Consider the following 19,553-nt stretch of genomic DNA (forward strand, 5'->3'; position numbering starts at 1 on the left):
AGGTTGCAGGATACACACACACCTGAGGTCCAGCAACTGCATTCCTGGTTCATTCATTTGATGTTTCATCAATGCACACATTCTCTCTCTCTCTCTCTCTCTCTGTCTCTGTCTCTGTCTCTGTCTCTGTCTCTGTCTCTCTTCCCCCCCCCAAGGATAAAGGCTAACATTCTGCCACCCTAGTTTATCAATATTTACTTCTGTTCCATAACATAGAGCTAAAGTTTCTCAAATCTTGGTTTTCAGAGAGGGATGAATTAATCTCTTATTTAACTACACAGAGCACGGAAGTTTGATTGATGCGGGTTTCAGCCTGCCTAAACCTACCCCTCCGTGGGCAACTCATTGACCAAACGACCATACCATTATAAATCGTCTGACAGTTGAGTCAGATAGGCAGGATGACGTTCAGTGTGATAACAGGATGATTTAATGTAATGCTACATTGGGAAAGTTTTGGGAGAAGATTTATGACTTAATTTAGGTTACTGCTGGGCCCTAGAGATTAAGTGTGTTTCGTATTAAATGCACATTGCAGTGCATGGAGAAGTTAACGCAGGGTCCTATGGTGGTGTGTGGGTGTTTATATATGTGCAATTGAGTGGGTATTTGTGTTTACAACAGTGAGTGTTTGTATTATAGGCCATTCCTTCACACACGCACGCACACGCACACGCACACATACACATACACCACGCACCCTGATATCATCCTCCTCCTCTTCTTCTCCCCAACTTCTGCGCCGGACAGATGCCTGGGTAAGGAAAAGGTATGTAGATCAGAGACTCCTGAAAGGATAAGAAGATCAAACATGAAATCCTTGTTGAAAGTTCAGTTGCTCATATGCCTGATAAAAAAGGTCAAATTATTTGTCATCCAAAAGAAAGACTGGACAACTACAGAGAAGGTTAAACATGTATTGTGTTTCATCACTTTGACTGTTTCTCATTTTATAAAGCTATGCTGTGTTTTCTCATTTTGGTTTCTGCTAACATCCATGGGTGTCTGTCAAATATGGCAGAATATATACATCACAGAACTGCTTACTACCCAGAATTTTTGAATACCAGTCTGAAAATACCCCCAGTACCCCCATACAAAACCTTTTGGCCTCCCTAAGCATAATGCCCTTACCCCTACCTGCTTCTCCATTATTATGGGTCAATTGTTAAAGACAAATTTCCTCAGGGATCAATAAATATTATGTTAATTTATCAACCATAGAATATTTTAAGAGTTTAGTTCATTTGTATTCCTATACCCGATCAGGACTGGTTGAAACCTGGGAAAACCTCAGTAGGGATTTCCACTTCCTGTCGGAGGTTGAAGAGGTTTTCACCCCACCTTCAGTGCTGTCATTGCGGGATAAAAATATAATCAAAATGATTGGATATTGTGTCCATGGCCTGATGGAGTTTGAATGGAGGTTTGATCAGTGATTATTGGTTTAATTTAGGTGGGCAGCTCGGGCTCATATACGAGAGCATCTATATTTACTTTATTTAGTCTCTGTCATCTGCTCAACTAATTTACCTCTGCGGTGATTTCTCTACAAGGACTCATCCTTTCTCTTTTCAGTGTCCTCCTCTATCTTTCCATCTGTACTCTCTTTCTGTACTCTTCTGTAACTTTTTTCAGATGTGTCATTCGTAAACAAATGGTATCTGAATGCTTGAATACAATGAGCTGAAGAACAGAATACCTAACGGGCAGCGATGCGTATTGCCATGGTGAGTTGTTTTGGAGGAGGTATGTGGTCTGATGGCAGAATGCCAATACACCTACATTTATGGTTTTCCAGAAAACCACAGCCTGAGTTGTCGAAACATCCAGCCTTGAAAAATAAGACAACTTTCAGCCATTTGGATTAGATGTTAGCCTGAGGTCCTCCAGGTAGCAGGATCAACAGTTAGCCCGTGGACATCCACACAGTAATCCTTTGTTATTTGGAGCCGAGTGACGGAAAGTAAACCCTTACAAATACATTGCAACAACTTGTATCACCTTGCAAGGCTGAGAGCGCAATTAATCTCTGAGAAAGTATTGTTGAGACAAAATGGAACATTAAAATCGAATTGGTGAAAAGATAACAATGTGTTATGTGCATGCCTATAAATGCTGTGTGAATCAGCCTTCTAATCGCAGCAAAGTGATTTACTGGGACAATCAAATGACTCTGCGTTAGGTTATGTATGTGTGTGTGTGTGTGTGTATGTGTGTCTGTATGTTATGAGTGTGTGTGTGTCTATGTTAATATGACTGTGTGTGTGCATGCAGGTCTGTGTGTGTGTGCATGCAGGTCTGTGTGTGTGTGTGTACATATTTATAGCAGAGGAAAATTGCAAGTATTTATTTATTTATACTCATGCTTTGTAATTATCAACGCAATGGAGAGGAAGGGGAGGTTGAGGAGGAGAGGAGAGGATCGACAATAAGAGGGAGGGGGGACGGCAGAGGAGGTGCATTGAGCCGAGAGCTCAGAGGAAAAGATGAGGGGAGAGGAGAGGAGAGGCGATGGGAAATTCCCTAAAAACACGCACAGCGAGACCAGGCGAGAGGACTATGATGCATCAATCAAGTTCACATCCATTCGCTTGCTGTTTACATTTGTTTGTGTCCGGCTGGCTCCCTGAAGCCGCCCACATCAAATAAATCCTTAATGACGGTGGTTTGGGTGCCTCGGCACCGGCAGCGCTCTTCTCTCCCCCTCTCACCGGATGTCCCTCGTGCGTGGCACACCGATGGGGGCGCTGCCAGCTCGATACGCTTTGTGGAATAGATATCTAAGACCCCCCCTTTTGTCGCTGCTCACGTATTGATTGTTTGTTGTCCCTGATTGTCCGTCTTACCTTAGAAGCATCTGTGCACTGACTGTTAATGTGCTGTCGGCTGGCTGGTTTCTTTCTCCCTGTCGTTTGACACACACACACACACACACACACACACACACACACACACACCTCAAAGTAACTGAAACATGAACATACTAATGCAGTCATTCTTTTGACATTTTTGAACTTCTTTTTAATGATGCTTCTCGGTGAACCATTGGTTTACCAAGAAAGAACCACTGTGTGCAACATTTTAAGCGGCACGCTGTGCGCAGATACGTAGAAGACAATGATAAACACAACATGGAAACAAAGTCTGTTATCATAAATTAGCCCTTCATTAAGGTTTATTGTACTCCTGCAGAGAGCAACAGGCCGGGGTGCAGGTCAGAGCAGCAGCCATGATAGACACAGAGCTCTCTTCCACTCAACTCACATTGCATTTATGTGTTGTTTATTATCCCAGTTAGCCAGCGGAATCACAGGCCATGTTTAAATGGAGTTTGACAGCGCTCCTTAACCCTTAGCCCACAAACTGACCGGACGGAAACCCAAATAACCAGAGAGGAATGGAAGGAATTGGGCATTCTGCCGTGTCCTCGTCTCCCCTCTCTCTCCCTCTCTCTCCCTCCATCTCCCTCTATCTTCGTCTCTCTCCCTCGTTCCCCCTCTCTCTCCCTCTCCCTCCCTCGTTCTCCCTCTATCTTCCTCTTTCTCCCTCTCTCTCTCTCTCTCTCCCTCTCTCTCCCTCTATCTTCCTCTCTCTGCCTCTCTCTCTCTCTTCCTCTCTCTCTCCCTCTCTCTCCCTCTCTCTCCCTCTCTCTCACTCTCTCTCTCTCTCTCTCTTCCTCTCTCTCTCCCTCTCTCTCACTCTCTCTCCCTCTCTCTCCCTCGTTCTCCCTTGTCCTTATTCTCCCTCGTTCTCCCCCCATCTCCCTCGATGTCGAGGGCCGTCCCTCGTCTACAAGCCTCTCCCTCCATCACACAGCTAGAGGGGATTCAGAACCATGAATTTCACATTTTATTGACTGTATCGGTTATTTTTTTGTTTTTTGTTCTAACCAAGTGATTCATGATGTGCTCGGGCTGGGTTTGGTGTGAGTGCTTGTACATCTTTCGATCTTTTGTGTTCCTTCAAAATGTGTCTTCGGTATTCCTCACCATGAACGACTGTCTTTGTCCTTAAGAGGGCTTAGGGTTAGGGTGTGAGACTTGAACTAAATACAGGGTTAGGTTTATATTTTTTCTTAATTGATTTATTATGATATAATTGTATATTATAAGCGCACCACCACCAGGTTAGAACAAAAGAGCAACCAGAGAAAATCCAAGGCAACCAAATCTGTAAAACGAGATATTCAAGCTCAGTGGGAACTAATCAGAAAGCTAATTTAGTGAATTTCATTACCCCGCCACAGAGGCAATGATGTATTGTTACTTTCTTGAGATGATTTGTGTTGCTCCTGCTGAGCGAGCGGGTGTAGGCTGCCATGGTTGCGTCAATTATGTGGGATTATGCCTTCTGGGCAAGAAAACAACAAATATGTTTGTGCATTTCAATACTTTAAACCAAACCAACATCCTGATTCCTACCCAGGGCCACCAGATCATGGTCTTTATCTTGTTGTTAACCAGCTTCTACAACAGTGAAGCCATTTTCTGCACGTTATCACTTATCAGCTACAAAGAATCAATGAGGTGCTTTTCATGTGGTGCTTAATACTGTCCTACTGCTCAGTCTGTTATGGACGTATATGAAATAAATACATATGATTACTTGCTGTAGCAGTGGTCAAATACATCATCAATAAGTAATATATTCACAAATGCATACCTAAACACTGACATCGTGCCTAAACTTGAAAAACTGTGTGTGTGTTTAACTTCTGGTGTGTATATTGAGGGTTGGCGTGGGGGGATGTACCAGATCAACTTATTGGAATGAATGAATGAATGAATGAATGAATGAATGAATTAATGCATCATGATGGTCTGCTGCTTGGCCTGTCTGTAGTCCCTGCACTGAGAGGTAGACAGAGGGGGCGACCTGGCGGAGCATTCTTGTATAAGCCTTCAGAGCCTGACGGGTAATTGCCTTTTCAGTGGCAAGGTAGAAAAAAAAAACATCAACAAGACCATTTTGTTTCGGTGTCTCGCTGTGTAGTGTTTTATAGTATTTTTGGTCTCTCCGTCACTCTGATTCTGCCTGGCATTGATTTTCTGTTTTTCCTCCCCACTTCTCGTACGGTCTCAATTTCCTTCTGATCTTTCAACCAGGTTCCTTCTTGGCTCCTTTCAGCGCTATCGCACTCTCTCCATCGCTCGCTCGCTGGCTCTCTCTCCCTCTCCCTTGCTCTCTCTCGCTTTCTCTCACTCTCCCTCGCGCTCTCTGTCTCGCTCGCTCGCGCTCTCTCTCTCTCTCCCTTGCTCTCTCTCTCCCTTGCTCGCTCTCTCCCTTTCTCGCTCTCGCTCGCTCTCTCTCTCGCTCTCCCTTGCACTCTCTTGCACTCTCTCTCTCTCTGTCTCTGTCTCTGTCTCTGTCTCTGTCTCTCCCTTTCTCGCTCTCTCTCTCGCTCGCTCTCTTTCTCTTTATGTATTGTTTAATCTCTGAACGAGTGTCCTCCGTGAACCAAACAAATATATTTTATACTGCATATTGAAAAGTATATATAAATGTTATGTTATATTGAATTTTGAACTTTATTAAAGACGGATGACTTACCTTTATCTCTCTTTCAGTTTTCAAATCATACGTTTCCATTTTTGTTGTACCTATCTATTTTACTATGATATTATGACTTAACTTTGCGAGGCAGCTGTATTCGTGAGATTACGATCCCCCAAGAATCCGTCTTGCCAGCATTCGAGTTATGCTTTGCGGTCCAATCAGCATCCTATGAGGAACCCCTTAATCTACATGACGGAAAGATGGTTCCTCCAATCAACTGCCAGGTATTTTTTTATTAAGTGCCTGTCCCTATCCAAACAGTTCCAAAGACGGCTTCCCAGATGGTTCTGTGCAACAAACCATATGGTGCGTCGAGGTTAATTATGTCTACCCTCGCTGCCTTTTCCATCTCATTCCATTTTCAAATGTGTTCTTCCCAAACACACAGACACACACACACACAAACACAAACTCAAACTGAACACCATAATAGTTTATGAAATATATTGACTGTATATGAAATCTCTCAATTAACCTCAAAATGAAACTTTAAAAAAGGTAATCGGCTCTCTTGCCACTTTTGAGATTTCCAATCATATTTAAAATTGTTATCTTGTATTTTGTAAAGGTTATTTTCCATGGTGTTCTGGAATAATCAATGTTTTGTGTCTCTTCTCAAAATCCAAATGGGTTAAAATAAGGGGGGTTATATCAAACTATCCAAATTGTCGTCACTTGGCTTTATTCTGGTCTTTCGAAAGTACAAGGTGCTGGAGTCACACGGAGAATGGGTGGGTCTTCAGGCAGTGACGTAACAGAACCTTGCCTCGCTGCTCAGAATTAGAGCAGATCTCAGAAGAGACATGGTCAGAAGAGAGCGACAGAGGGATAGGGTAGAGAGAGATATGCAGTTTAAAGGGATTCGTGTAGGAGTTTTTTCATCATAATTACAGTAAATTGTTTGTTTTTTTAACAACGTTGATTTGTGATTATAACAAACAGAAACACTTAACCGGCTGTTTCTGTTCCTGTAGTTAAACCAATAAGCACTAATAAGCAGCAGAGCACCCACACATCTGTTCTCTCCTCATTCCAAGGGCATTCGCATCCCACCAGGGAGATGAGATGGTTCCAATGTGCGGATAGTGGTGCTAGCAGGAGAGATAGGGAGGGAGTTGCATCAGAGTGAGGGATTTTAGTGATCTCGAGGGACTGTCACCTGTCTAGGGGTTCCTTAAGACGCTGTATCGTCATATCCTGTAAAGTTCCCGAAGATTTTTTCTGTTTGGGGTCAAGTATGAATGGGAACAAGATTGATATTCCAGGAAATCTGCATCAGCAATTTGCCTGCGCAAGTCAAGACCCAGTAACATTTTCAGATTACTGACTTTTGACTTTGTTATGAAAAAAGGCAGTACACATTGCCAGGTCGTAAAGGGCTATGGCTGTCTGCCTTAAGAAATGTTCACATGAAGCGCGCAAACCAATCAGAAGATTCCTCTGAGGATGTATTTGAATTTGCGACTGCTTATCTTAATGCACCAAGTTTTCGGGTGAACAACAAAACAGCTTTTTTTGTTTGTACAGGTCAAGTTTCCAGTCACTCTTTTTTCAAGACTGACTGGAAACTTGACAGGTTGTGAAATGAGGGCGTTCCTCTGAGTCTGAGTTTTATGGCTGGAGTCCATTAGCATTGCATTCCCGGCATCTGTTGGACTGTCCCTTGGCCCATCTATTCCAGCATTGCTTTGGCATGTCTGAGAGGGCGCAAGACGGAAATCATCCAGAATGAAGCTGCATGGTGAAACGAAGGGCGCCTGAAAGGTTATTCAAGAAATTATGTTATTCACCAGGAACTATGTGTGTAACTAATGGCCTTCAGTATAAAAGGCAAGTACCCCCCCCCCCCATCCCTCCCACTGTTAGCAGGAGGACTTCCAGGAGATCAAAACGATGTAGTCTGAGACACGTTATAAAAGGTGTTACACTATTGGAAAAAATCGACGTATCTTACTGCTATAATGGCAGGCCTGTTGCACCAGTTACTCAAGTTACTCATGTGCGCATGTGCCAAGCAGCCTGCAGCTCACACACACACACAGCACGAGCAAACGCGTACATACACCGCAAGCATGCACATACACACCGCATACACACACCGCACACGCACGCACATGCGCACGAACATACATGGAAACGCACGCACGTACGCACGCACACACGCGTACACACCGCACGTCAAGACAAAGGCAGCGACACATACACGGAAGCGCACGCACGAAACAAAAACATCTGAAAGAAGGGGTGTGCAGCTGGAAATGTATGTGCCTAAAACTTTTCCTCTGGCCATAATCTGAATAATTTCATGTGCAACTGTCACAAACATCATACATACTCGCGCTGCTGAGCAGGAGCAAGTGAAACCACCCTGCTGTTCCGGCTAAGCTTGTTAAACATGTGTCAGATAAACATGAGAGTATGGCAGACCTTATCTCAGGGTATGCAGTGTTTTGCGGCGATTGCAGCACTTTGCTTGTGGGTGGAAGTCCCTTATTGGCTCCCATTCAACAGGACATTCTGTTGGCACGATAAAATGACACACTACCCAACACGTAGAGTTTTAGGGAGGGTACGATAAGGGTACGAGGCACCCTTCTCATTGGAGGTTTTTGTGTGTGATTTGATATCCCACAGGCAGTATAAGAAGTGCATGGTAATGCATGTACTGCTGGCAATTAAACCCCACATGGGGTCCAACTAGGGGATTTTGGTGATGATGGTTGTATTAAAAACGATCTCAAATAGGCCTAATTATTTTTGTCTTTGCTCTGTAACAAAATGCTTGAGTGTTGCAATCTGGGATGTGTGTTCACTTCCATAATTCTCCCAATGGCTCCGTCTTGGAAGTGTGTGTGTGTGTGTGTGTGTGTGTGTGTGTGTGTGTGTGTGTGTGTGTGTGTGTGTGTGTGTGTGTGTGTGTGTGTGTGTGTGTGTGTGTGTGTGTGTGTGTGTGTGTGTGTGTGTGTGTGTGTGTGTGTGTGTGTGTGTGTGTGTGTCGTGAGGGTTTGTGTTTAATTTGTGTGCATCTGTGAATGGGTGCGGTCTGTTTCAACAGCTTTCCCATAATGAAACTCTTTGACCACACTTGAATGTTAAGAATTAGAATACATTTGAGAGTGTATGTGCATGCATGTGTTTGTTGGGGGGGGGGGGGGGGGGTTGTGGTTGTGCGTATGTGTGGGTGTGTGTGCGTGTGAACGTGTGTATGCAATAACGAGTCCTTCAGTCAACACATGGTGAGTGTAGCATCAGAGGGATGACAAGAAGGGTGTTTAGGCTGATGACACAGCGGCGATGTAACGGTGTTGTAGCGACATGGGAGCCAGGATGACGATACACTCCTCCACAATCCGTCCCCCTGCACAGGCTCGCATTGGGACTACCACAAGTGGCTGTGTGTGTCGGTCGGTGTGTGTGTGCATTTTTTTTTATTTACGTGTACTTGTGCTGTTTGTGTGTGCTGTTGTGTGTGTGTGCACGATTTTCTGTGTGCATGTGAGCGTATGTGTGTGTGTGTATGCGAGGCTGTGTGTGTGAGTGGTCTAAGTTGGTGTCTGTCTTAGCCTCCGGAGTCCTGTACCCCCTGGACTCTTCTCCACCCCCTCGCCTTTCTCAGTTGGGGCCAGGTCGGGGTCCCGGTGTGGCCCCTAGAGACCCCCGGGGCTAACATCCTCTTACACCACCCGGAGACTGCTGGCTGGAGGCACAGCCATCAGCAACGCCAACAAACAGGGAAGACATTGTATACAGTATGCAGGGTTGAATATATTTCAATATATGTTGAAGAAGAAAGAACGGAACGAAAAAAAGAAGAAGAAGGAATCGCACACAGAAAGGAAAAAAGTTGTGGGTGTAAAATAGAGAGAAACCTATTTAAACTGTTTACACAGATGAAGAGACACGCTTAATGGTCGACCAAATGACCCAGGAAACAAATAAAGCATCAACATCACTGATCTCCACATGAGGGGGAACAATCCAACAAACACTTAGCCCGTACATAAACCCACTCATTTTAAAACCGCGTTCGAATCCGTCTTGTGAGCCAGCCGACAACTCGCCAGCAAAGGAACAAAATCAGACGATACCTGCTGGAGTCGAGACCCCTGCGGTACACATCGTCTGGCAAACCACTGTGTTAGATGATTATGCCTAATTCTTCGGTTGATTTTTTTTGTCTCTGGATCTTGTGGATTTTAGCGTCATAATTACAGTACAGGTTAATTGTTGAAATGAAATAACGTCTTGTTGGGCAGCAAACATCAGTTTATCAGAGCGTAGAGCGCAGAGACAAAAGGAGCTTTCATCTCAGCATGGTCTTCCTAATGGAGCACAGGGAATTACTGGAAGACCACCGCGCTAAGACGGCACATGCGCCTGCTTGATTTGCTGATACGCTGAAACAAACAAGCCGCAGAGAATGGATTCCTTAGCTCTTGTCTTGGCTCATTAACTGTATTGATGCAGCAACAGGCCCAACTGCCATGCTTCTGTGACCAGAGAAGGCCTGGCATACTTCATTTAAAAAAATCATTGTTTTTGATGACAAATGTATGTTAGTAATACCCTGTAAGAACAAAGCATTAAGCATATACTGTATATTAGGGATGTGAGATTCAGATTTGCATCGGTGCACTGGCATAAAGGTGCGATTGCCCAATCAAAAAAAGTGTGCACCAGACGGTGCATTTGCGATGCATCATTGCTTAACTCTTTGCATCAGTAAAATCAGATTTATGTGTTTAATTAATAGCAGAAGCCAGTTGCCTCACTTATTTATAAATGTGACCACTAATCTAGATCAAATGCAACAAAGGGTAAATGCTGTGTATTATGAATAGTGCAGCAGACCTCCTGAAAAACTGATACTAACCACGTCCCTTCAAACCAGTCTCACACCAAAATGTAGTCTAACTACATTGGTCCACATTGGAAACGTCGTAGTTTCACAATAATGGCTCTAAAAATGTGACACGGCTTCATCTTCTATTGTTGCTATGGTTGTTGCTATGGATGCTGCTATCGCTGAAAACCAGACATGAAGGACATTCATTTGATTATTAGTGGAAAATATTAACAGTTTCGGCATTAAAATGCGTTTTGATAACAGTTCTTGTTAGAAATGTGCCTTTTATTGTCCTAATCTTCGTTCAATGATTGCATATGATGTTTAGTTGGTCAACTGGTCATGGCGTTTCTCATGCTTGTTTGGGGGTTTTGATTGACTATAATCTGGGTTTAAAGTTAACGTTATACCGCCAGGTGTGAGTGATCAGCCCTCACAAGCCGTTCTGAAAATACCCAAATTACATATTTTATTGTACAACATGCGGAACAATTACCTTAATCATTGGTCTGAGTGCTCCCCCCACCCCCCCCAGTTATCGTATAGATCCAAATGCACTTGTTCAGACCCTATATCCATGATTTCCTTTTCTGTAATATGCACGTATCTATCCTCTATTTAATACATGAACATGTTATATGAACTTAATATTCTGGACAAACCCCAAACATATTGATTCCAGGTTCTTGTGATAGGAGCGGGACACTGGGATGAACAGTTATGTACACGATGTAAGCAGATTTTACGTTGCAAACAAATTCATGAATTCGGTGTGAAGTGTCATTTAGACAAACCTAGACTCTTTAAGAGACCCTCCCTTACTGGTTAACCTCATACTAGATGTTGTGTAGCGGCAGTAAGAGTGGTGTACGCAGTAAGCAAGTATCTGGATTTCTCAAATCACGCAAATATAACGACTAACACTTTCTCTCTATCTATGTTACTCTCACTCCCTCTGTGTGTTGGACTATATGCAACACTTCTACACTCTCTCTACCTATATTTTATTATATATATACATACATACATACATACATACATACATACATACATACATACATACATACATATACATATATCCGGTCATAATGAATCCAAGTGAGTCCTCATGAACTATATATACTCTTAGTAGTTAGAACATCAATCATGTTCTTGGCTAATACATTTTTTGCATGCCTTCTCACCCGGTGCCTTTTGTAGAACGTGGACATGGCTGAAGGAGGGGTCCTCGCTCCTCGCTGTGTGTTTGAGGGTGATCCTTCCTTGCTCTTCAGAGGTCTTAGTCAGGGGGTGCCAGGACAGGCGGGGGGGGAACACTTAAAGAAGCCTTTCGAGACTGTTCTGGCAGCAGCATTATCAAAGGAACAGTGGACTCCCTGCAGCATGGTACATATTGTAAGGTCAGATTTCTATAAGTGCTGCGTCTCTACTGTCTGATCTCCATAAAGAAGTACTTTAGAATGAGGCCAAACGGAACCGCTTGCTTCATCAGAATGTATTTCTCTGCTGACTCAGAATGGGAGACGTTAAAGTGATAGAACGTGAACACTGATGAGGAAGGATGGAGGAATGAAGGAGAAGAGTGGATGGACATATGCCTCCATTGTGTAATTTGGTCAACAGTAATTCACTTGTTGGTATTAGTCCCTGTTGCTATTGGAATTTGATGATTTTATACTTGCCACTGATTGGTTGAAGGTGGTTCTGTGGCTCCAACCCAGTAGTGCAATACACACACACACACACACACACACACACACACACACACACACACACACACACACACACACACACACACACACACACTCTTCCACAGCTACGCACGTTTAGCAGGCAGCTAATCAGAGCGAGGGAATAGAATCCCACACACCTGCGGCTTCTCACTTCATGTCATGCTAGGTTACATGGGGAATCTAATATGGAAGCCTTTCGCAAACACACTCCTAGATGGGTAGATGTCCAGAGAGATGGCTGATAAATCCTGATGTTTAAAGATCTGAGGGATTTAGCTCTCCTCCTCCACTAGACCTCATCAACTCCGATATCTCAGGTTGCTGTGAGTTATGTGTGTGTGTGTGTGTGTGTGCATGTGTGTGTGCTGAAGTAATGAAGGACGTTCGAGTCATTCGGTTAATGTCAATGTGTGTAAGGGCAGCCTATCCATCTCTCTCTCTCCCTCAAACCTTCCGTTTCTTGTCTCCTCTCCGTTCTCCTCTAACATCTATCTCTCCATCTCTCTCGCTCTCTCTCCCAATCACCCTCCCCTAATCTACATCCCTCTTGCGTTTCTTGGGGGTTCAAGTTTGAATGAGTCCCAGGACACCAGAGTCACACCCAGTTGATCCACCAGGAAAGCCCCCCCAGGCAGACGAGTATAACACAACATGTCCTGACCTAAGAATAGCTCTCTCTGAAGTGAAGACGGAGCCAACGGGTCTTTCCACAGCTCTTTCTCTTATGCATGCAAGCGTTCTAGTGACTTATAGTTCCAAACAACCAGAATTCCCTAGATGCTGTATTAATAAATGCACACATAGGTATATGGACAGATTTTCTTTTTCTTTCCTTCCAGGATCAAGGGTCATGTTCAGTTGTGGGGTCTGCAATGTACTGTTATAACCACTACTACTACTACCAATACGACCACTACTCTCCTGTTATATTAGTATATCTTTGATAACTCTTGGCTTAAATAATGTTCATACAACATCCGTACATCCGTACGGTCACTTTTATGAGCGTAGCTACTTTTTATGCACGATAGGATTTTGGGTTGTTGGGTTCCTTGCTACGGGGACCTTCCTGTCAACGTTTAGCTTGTGATGCCCAGGGTTTGTGATGGCATTATCCACTGGATTATACATTTGTTTCCCGTACACTGCTGTTGAACAGGCAAACATATAAAACACATTTTGCAGTGGCCAACAGTTCACTTTAATGGGCGCTAACAACTGCACCGAGGAGATACGTTCGTTTTTGTGAATCGAGAAAATTAAAGTGCATCTGTGATGCGTGTCAGGAATGAAGGACACAAACACTCATTATTCTGGAAGAGCATTCCATTTATTGATCAGTCATTATTAATATGGGCGTTCCTGCTTCCATGATTGGTCAATTATGGGAGTTGATGGGGTGTGGATTCTAAACTCGTTCACGTGCGCACAATCCCAGCACAATTGGTATCCCATTGTGGTACGCCTTGTTTGAACATCTCAGAAATGAACCACATTCACAGATTTCCCACTTGGTCATTGACCATTATTTCGTGCAGAAAAATACTTAAAGTTCTATGCATGAGGCCCCTGGTCTTGAACCATCCCCCACACAACTGACACAGAATATCACAGCTTTTAACAAAATGTCAAATACAAATAGACATGCATGTCATGTCTGTTTGTCTTCACATGGGTTGATTCTCTGGTCTGTATTTTTGTGTAACCTTATTTAAAAAATTCAAATATTTTATATTTACATTTAATATAGAGAGAGAGACAGGGAGATGGATGCACACAGACGGGAGTCAGTGAAGTTGAGAGTAAAGAGCCTCAAGTATAGAAGACAAGAAAATATACAAGAGAAGGAAGGAGAATAAAAAGGAAGCACATGAGCCAGACCCTGTAGAGTAGGGGTGTCAAACAAATTTTGGTTCAGGGGCCACATACGGCCCATCTGATCTCAACTGGGCCGGACCTGCGTCAACTCCAAATCTTTAGCTTTGTTTTTCAGTACTATGCTTTATCATTCAGCCTACATTTGTAGCCTACATAATCATGGATCACAAGGATATATAATAGCACAACACATTTATTCACCGATAGGCCAATGGAATTGAAATAAAATGCATTTCACATTCATTAACAACTGGTTTATTTTTTTTGAGTTCAGTGAATACATCTGAACACCTGAACCAACTCACCACACTAGACAAACTCAAGTGGGAGCTATGAAGAAAGCTGAATCCACTTTTCTTCTTTTTGACAAAGACATTTTGGTAATGGGGTTGTCACCCTTGATAAGTTCTTAATTGTGGTGAAACAAGGACAAGTGTGGAATTCCTTCCTTTTTTTATTTTGGCTGCCCCCTAGCGGCTGGAGTGAGCATTTTGGTTATTTCTTTAGAAAATCATAACTCATCACAGGAATGGGCTCGAGGCTTACAAGTCGCGGGCCTGATCAAATCATCTCCGTATGTTTGACACCCCTGCTGTAGAGAATCTGAAGGCTACCCAAACAGGAGGTGTCCTCCTCCCCTCCTCTCCTCCACCTTCCACCTCCCCTCCTCTTCACCCATCCACCACCCTCTCCTCCACCTTCCTCCTCCCCTCCTCTCCTCATGTCGTCCACCTCCACTCGTCCTCTTCACCCATCCACCACCCTCTCCTCCACCTTCCACCTCCCCTCCTCTCCTCATATCGTCCACCTCCACTACTCCTCTTCACCCATCCACCACCCTCTCCTCCACCTTCCACCTCCCCTCCTCTCCTCATGTCGTCCACCTCCACTACTCCTCTTCACCCATCCACCACCCTCTCCTCCACCTTCCACCTCCCCTCCTCTCCTCATATCGTCCACCTCCACTACTCCTCTTCACCCATCCACCACCCTCTCCTCCACCTTCCACCTCCCCTCCTCTCCTCATGTCGTCCACCTCCACTACTCCTCTTCACCCATCCACCGCCCACTCTGACATTTTGCTGGTATTACTGCCTCATATTAAACTGCTCTTCTCAGCCAGCTCTTCATTGCCTATGATCCAAACTCTCACAACCAGAGACCTAGACCCCCAGACCAAGACCAAACACACACCCAGACATGCAGCATCTACCCGGGTCACCTCCCACGGCTCAACTTCTTCCAAATAGCATTTATCGAATAAAGAAAAAACATTTCGTTGTAGTTGGTTTCGGGTGGGCGAGTTTATTTGCTAGTATGTGTTGAAGTGGATTGGATCACTGGGTTCACAGCCTCTTATTATCTGTGTCTGTACTCGGCTTCCTGTGAGTGGATTCAGATAAAGCATATTCTACGTCAGCAGTCGTCAATGCCTTGACCAAACCCTTTGAAGTACTCTTGGTCACAAACCAACCAAAATTTTTGTGCAGAAAAATAAGGATAAAAAAATAAATGGATAAAATATATTAACCTTTGTTTCAACTGGAAGTCTGTTGAGAAATCCATTTATTTTTGAGCGAGAGGCAGACAAGAAAGCACACCAGTACAAGGTTGAAAAATGATTGAAAAGAGCATGACAAAACCGAACACTCTTCTGTTATACCTTCTAATTAAGGCTAGGGTACGAAGTTCTTTTATAGTAATTCTGAGGCAAAAACAATTATGGATACTGATAAACAACATCCAATGGGTATCTTGTCACTTTTTATTTGTCAAATTTGCACTGCACTGCTACCCTGCTTGACTGTAATCTGTACTTTGTAAATGGTTTTGGATAAAGACTTATTGACTAGAATCTAGATGGAGGTAAAACAGGGTTATTAGGGTTGAAACTAAACGTACGATCGATGTGATTGGGCAGTGGCAGTACCTGCTGCCTTCTTTCAAAGTCAATATGCCAGACTTTGAAAATGGACCAGATGAAAAACTTTTCGCTAACGGACACGACTGAGCTGGCAAGACAACAAGATGCCTCCTGCTGATCAGAGCCGATCTGACAGTCCTGCCCTCCTGGTTGTGGGATTGACTGGGGGTTGGGCTAACTTGTTGACTGGCTTGCTGCCTCCCTGTGATGCTTTGCACTCTAATCAACCCCACATCACTGGCATTAACTGGTATGACTGATAGAAAGCCATGGCCTGAGGACATACATTACATCAGGGCTTCTTTGTGTGTGTGTGTGTGTGTGTGTGTGTGTGTGTGTGTGTGTGTGTGTGTGTGTGTGTGTGTGTGTGTGTGTGTGTGTGTGTGTGTGTGTGTGTGTGTGTGTGTGTGTGTGTGTGTGTGTGTGTGTGTGTGTGTGTGTGTGTGTGTGTGTGTGTGTGTGTGTGTGTGTGTGTGCGCGTGTGAGAGTTAAATGATGTGTCTCTATTATTTTTAACATAATGGAGAGAGAGAATGCATATATATGTATACAGTATATATTTATATATTAATGTATTCATGTGTGTGTGTGTGTGCTTGTGTCCAGACCTCCGTACGCTGATGTGAAGGAATCATCCTGTGACCTTCTGATATATGTCTGCCTGAGGCGAAACGCTCCTCTGAAGACATATGTTAGAGGCTTGGCCTCACTTCAACACGCAAACGAATGCTCTCTTACCAGAATATCCACACGCCTTTTTAAACCAAAGAGATCTTAAGGTCAGTAGAGGGTCAGTCAGGCTTCAACATGCAGTACAACGTGCTGCAACAGCTGAATATCCAACATTGAACATGGATCTGCAATGAAAGGGTTGAAAGAAATGTTTATGAAGTTACATTTTATTCAATTACATTTGACCGCTTTTATGTGTTTTTCCTTTTCTTTTAAATCGCATGGAGTGACAGTTGGTCTTTACATGTATACTGAGCATGCCTTCGTGGCCCTAGGGCCAATCTATAGGGAAATGTCAGAGTGCACAGCGAGCACATTGCATTTTCTGTTTGTTCTCATTCAACAAACCTAGAAGAAAGGAAACATACATACTGTATGTACACACACACACACACACACACACACACACACACACGCGCGCGCGTCAAACGACGACGCCAACGTCCAAGCGTAGTGTGTGGACATGTGGCACTGTCTCAATGCATGTGTATGTGGGGTGAGTATATATGTTAGAACCTGCCTAATGTTGGAGAGGACTGTTTGTAGGTTGTGTATGTGCTTTCGCCTGTCTAAACGTTGCAGAGTTACTTACAACATGGTTGCAAGTTGTATCCTTGGAGCTGTTCTTGCCATGTCAGGGTGCCCTTGAGCAAGTCAACCAACCATGCCTAATCCCTCGGCTGAACCTTAGCCATTGGCTCCTTAGCGACTGGAACCACCACACTATTTCATTTAGCCATTAAACATTTGGCTGTTGACATAATTCTTTGACACATGGATTTCAAGGATGTATGTTGCTTTCTATGTCCAAAGAACCGGTTTATGGTGTGCCCTATGCTGGAGTACATAGAACGGCAAGTTGACGTTAGCGCTGATGGCATTGTGGCGAAGAAATTTCAGGGAGTGTAAAACTGGGGTGTAAAACTGCAGTTTCCCAACCTTGGGTTTCAGGACCCCACAGTTTCTGCCTTAAGGAGCAGTTAAGCAATGGGAACCACAGGCTTAAATCCTCCTGGTTGGCTAGTTGTTGGCATTATTGATGGACAGCGAGCAGAATATCAACACCCGCCATCTGTTGGCATTGGAGGAGACGGAGACAGAAGATGAAAGTAGAGACGGCGTTAGTAAAGATTTTGACAAAGTTTATATTTGCTAAAGTTGGGTACACCGCGGTTCGCCAAGCTGGGTTATGTAAATGTGGCTCATCAGATGGTGCCAATCATCCTCTCTGCGAGTAGAACAACGTCTAAATTACCGAAAGTACAATTTCCCCTTTCTGCTCGGTGCCACCTACACCAACCAGATGGTGTTTATGAAACAGGAAGGCAGAACCCGGAGAATGTCTTTGGCGCAATCAGACCTGGAAACAGACCTCTCACTCTATCCATGTTGCTCTACCTCCCGCCCAAATTGAGTTCACCTTGTCAAGATGAACAGAGACAGCTCTACATCTGGAGGGTCTTTGAGTCTTTTTACTGGAAAAAAGTTACTGGATCCACTTACCCCCCCCCCCCCCCCCCCCCTTCTCTCCCCGTTAAGGGGACTAATTGCTCCCACAGTAAGAGACAATTTGTCATACTGGCAGAAACATGCTGTAATAACTGAGTGCGATGGTGGAAAATGATTCTGGTTTGAAATGGTGCGATCAGGGCAAGAGAGAAGAGGGTGGAATAATCAAATGGAAGTGTGTCGGGGAAAGGGAGAAAGTAGGAAGCTGGAGGGGGACATAAAAACGTACAACTTTCTCTGCACCTGTGACCTTTTCAGAGCAACGCTTGGCAAAGTGTTCAATTAAAAAAGTGTGGTAATGTTCTCTTTCTCCTTTTCTTTTTGGAGTCTCTCTATTGCTCTTTCTGTCTGTTTGTCTCTGTCTCTGGTTTATCTCTGTCTAGCAGTCTCTCACTCTGTCTGTTCTCCCTCTTTCTCTCTCTCTTTCTATTTCTCTCTCATTCCATCAGTCTGCCTGTCTCTTTCGATCTCAGTTTTTTCTCTGCCTCTCTCTACAACAAACTCTCTTTAAATCCAATAGAAAAGTTGACCAAAACAAACTTTACACCTGATTACACTGATGAATAGAAAGCATGGGCTTCTAGTAGAACAACTGCACTAGTTGAGATGATAGGATGAGAGTGTGAGAGATGGAGAAGAGAGGAAAGTGTGAGAAGCGAGGGATGGAGGCCAGACGAAGATGCGTGGAAGGAGAGTGTGAACGGGGAGAAGAGAAGGAGTTGCATAGCAAAAGAGTGGAAGTTCAAGAGAATGAGCAGAGAGAGGTGAGGGGATTATTTGGCTTTTTGAGAGAGAAATAAAGACGGAATGAAGAGAGAGAGAGAGAGGGGGAGAGGGAGAGAGGGAGAGAGGGAGAGAGAGATGCTTTCTCAACATTAGCATACCATCGCACTTGCCTTCTATTTACTGAAAGCTAAATAAATTGGCTTGGCTGATGTCTGGCTTGGCACGACTCACCGTCTCCCGAAGCCTACCTCTGCCCGTTCAGAGAACTCCAAAGGCTGCAATATTAGATTAGACTAGATTACATTTGATTTGATTGGATTACGATCCAACTCTCAGACAAAACAGAGGAAAGAAGACTTCCACTGTCGGTGAGATAATGCAAAATGTTTGCTTTATTGTGTGAGTGAGTGCATTCGTCTGTGCCTTCCAGGGGTGTAGGATGAGCTGGGTCCTTTAGAGACGGTCTAATCAATAGCAAGAATTTAATTTAAGGAATAATTCAGTCATTGAGGTATCCAAGCCTGAGCAGACCACTCCATCAAATTATGACCTCTGATCCGTGCTAAGATTGATTCATTATCTGCCCTATTGCTGATTGGGCACGATTTATGAACCAAATAATGATCCATTTTCATGTGTGTAAATT

The sequence above is a fragment of the Gadus chalcogrammus genome, chromosome 10 (assembly GCF_026213295.1).
Source record: "Gadus chalcogrammus isolate NIFS_2021 chromosome 10, NIFS_Gcha_1.0, whole genome shotgun sequence".
Classification (NCBI taxonomy): Eukaryota; Metazoa; Chordata; class Actinopteri; order Gadiformes; family Gadidae; genus Gadus; species Gadus chalcogrammus.